General features: G+C 41.2%; 1 long non-coding RNA gene across 1 annotated transcript; it reads right to left on the bottom strand.

Moving 5' to 3' along the window:
- Positions 1–1,813: 1,813 nt before the first annotated feature.
- On the bottom strand, positions 1,814–2,848 carry LOC121030613 (uncharacterized). Its single transcript, XR_005790316.1, has 2 exons — positions 2,662–2,848; positions 1,814–2,622 (listed from the first exon to the last, which is right to left on the bottom strand). It is a non-coding gene; the product is annotated as an uncharacterized LOC121030613 (long non-coding RNA).
- Between the last annotated feature and the right edge of the window lie 206 nt (positions 2,849–3,054).

Below are 3,054 nucleotides of genomic sequence, written 5' to 3'. Positions count from 1 at the left end.
TAGTACATCTAGGCAAACAAAATGTCGTTCTCTAATAGTACATCTAGGCAAACAAAATGTCGTTCTCTAACTCATCTGGATTATGGTTACCTGGAACAGAATGTTACATCCATGCTCTTCTCAGTTGTAAACACAATGAAAGTCCTACCTATTCTCACAGGTTGATGTTTCATTTCCTTCTCCCCTCCTGACTCAGTGTTTGTTTATGTGACTTAGACTCCTCAGCAGAATCATTCACTTCTTTGTTCATTCAAAGACACATTTATTGAGTGCCCACTTTGTGCTAGGCACAGGACTATGTGATGTGGATACCAGGTTGAATAAGACATTGTCTTTGGCACAAAGACTACTGTCTAATGATACATTTGGCAGCAAGAGGTTTTTGGAGGTACGATGTTGTAGAAAGTGTCCAGGGTGAGATTTCTGGTATAATATCCTGAAATGTAGTTTCAATGGGCTCTCTGTGAAAACAGCCATGGTGATAATGATAAATATAAAAGAATGACTCCAAATAGCCCCAGAACCCAAGCAAGAGCTAACCACTTGAGAACTCTAAGAGAAATTTTGGCTAAATATAAAGTATCAGATGCATGAATTAAAAGAGCCCATTTGACTGAAAAAATGAAAGATCCCCAGGAATTTTGGAAATCCTGAAGAATAGGAAAAGGCAACTTGCTGTCATTCACTTCACTGAACCCATATAAATCTTATGAATTAAAAGTGAGATCCCAAACTTTTAATTTTTTTAATGTTTTTCTTACTTGAGAGAGAGAGAGAGTAGGGGAGGGGCAGAGAGAGGGAGACAGAATGTGAAGCAGGCTCCAGGCTCTGAGCTGTCAGCACAGAGCCCAACACGGGACTTGAACCCACAAACTGTGAGATCATGACATGAGCCGAAGTCAGACGCTCAACTGGCTGAGCTACCCAGGATCCCTGAGATCCTAGACTTTTTAAATGCAAGACCACTCTAGCACTGGACTTTGTGAAAGTCACGGCTCTGTAAACATCACACTTAAGTGGAAATCTTCTCAGAGGCAGGTAGTGAAGACAGACAAGAGTCTCACGTTAGTCCAGCAAAGACACACTTCTGAATATTATGCATTGGACTAACCACTGTACCAACTTCCAGGGGTGGAGCCTCATCAAACTCCACCGAGAAAACCCAACCTTATCTGCTTACTCACCTGGGATAATCCAACTTTCCAGCCACTCTACACCCGCAGCAGGACAAAGGAAAATTGCTGGCGAACACCTCAGTGCTGATCAGTCTTGCATTATACACACAGCCCCAATCTTAAATGGGCTCACGACACTGCTCACCCTTCCCTCTACCCTGTATTAGATTTACTGTCTTTACGTTTTCTTTTATTAATCCTTCCACAGTCCCTCTTCTCCCTCAGGTTCAGATGAATTTGTATCCTACTTCATAAAGTAGAAATAGATTTTGACTTCCTTATGTACACACCAGCCAACCTATCAGCCTTCCCTGCTTCTGTAGCCACATCCTGTTTGCATTGATAATTGTAAAAATGCCCAATATTTCAGCTCCCATCAGATGTAAGTTCTTCTCTACTTGCAGTTTGGATCCCATCCTGATTTTTCAAAGTTTCACTACAGCAATTACTTACCATCTTTCCCACATATTAATTTCTCTCCATATGTATCTCCAGCAGAATTAAAATACTTTTTGGTCTCTCCCCTCTAAAAAAATTTCTTAATACAGTGTCTACCTCTATTTACTGTTTTCTCTTTTTCTTTAATTGCAAAGCTTCTCACCAGGTTTCCCCATTCTTTATATAACCCACTTCTGTTGGGTTCCCACCCTTCGTATTCTTCTGAAACTTTTTTCCAAGATCACCGGTGACCTTCAGCTTATCAAATTCAAGGATCACTTTTGTCCTTATCTTCTTCAACCTCAGTCTCTCAACACATTTGACATAATTCCCTCTTTATTGAGATACTTTATGTTCTTAATTTTTCTCATTCTCCTTTCTATAAGGAGAAAATTTTAAAGTACCTATGCATACCTAGGTCATGTGGTTGTTGTGAAGATGAAATGAACTGGTACCTGAACAGAGTTTAGACTGGTGCCTGGCAAAGAATACATCTCAGTAATTGAAAGCTAACATTGTCCTCTAAGATGTACTGTCTTGTCCCCCCTCCTATTTCAATGATCCTTCAGTTTTGTTTTTTGGCTATACCTCTGCTATCAGACCTCTAAAGGTTGGAGCTTCCCAAAACTGAAGTCCTAGGCCCTATCCTCTTTCCTATCATAGCTCTCTCCCCCTGTGATCCTCTGTGTGCCTTTGGTTATTACATACATGTTGATGTCCCAAATTTATACCCTCAGCCCTTACCTGCTTGTAGAGTTCCCAACTTAACTGCTTATGTGCTATCTTTGCTTTGAAGCCTAAGAGCACTTCAAATTTAAAATGTGGCCGAATTTTTAGATTCCCCCAAGATGTTCCCATGTTGTATGTAATATTCGTACATGCCCAGTTACTAAAACACCTTGACTGTAGTATTTTTCTTATTCTCCAATCAAACAGTTAAGTCCTATTGGCTCTACTCCCAGGAGTTATCCTGAAACCTTTCATTTTTCTCCATCTCAGCCATTAAGACCTCTTACCTACCGATTGCATGAAGCTTTCCCTGAAAGACCTCTCACCTATTCTTGGCTTTCTAATATCTAGTTTCTACTCAAGATCCAGAGGCCTCTTCAAAAACACATATCCTCGTCATTCACTCCCCTGTCAAAACCCTCTGGCTTCCCACAAGTCTCACTGTGGCCCACCTGGCCCTACGTGTTCTCATCATTATCTGAGCTTTCACACAGCCGTACCACACTTTCCACTTCACTCACTGAGCTTCAGCCTTCAGGGCTTCTTATGTTCCTCAAACATGCTAAGCTCATTTGTGCCCTAAGTTCTTTGCACTGCTATTCCCTCTGTTGGAATTCCCCTGCTTCAGATTTTCACGTGGATGCCCTTTTTTCTTACTCAGGCTTCTGTCCAAGTGCCTTCTGCTCAGAGAGATTTTCCTGATCACTCAATT

Source organism: Herpailurus yagouaroundi, unplaced genomic scaffold (assembly GCF_014898765.1).
Source record: "Herpailurus yagouaroundi ecotype Mexico unplaced genomic scaffold, PumYag 28, whole genome shotgun sequence".
NCBI classification, from domain to species: domain Eukaryota; kingdom Metazoa; phylum Chordata; class Mammalia; order Carnivora; family Felidae; genus Herpailurus; species Herpailurus yagouaroundi.
The sequence above is the reverse complement of the archived record's forward strand: the minus strand, read 5'-3'. Positions and strand labels throughout refer to the sequence as shown.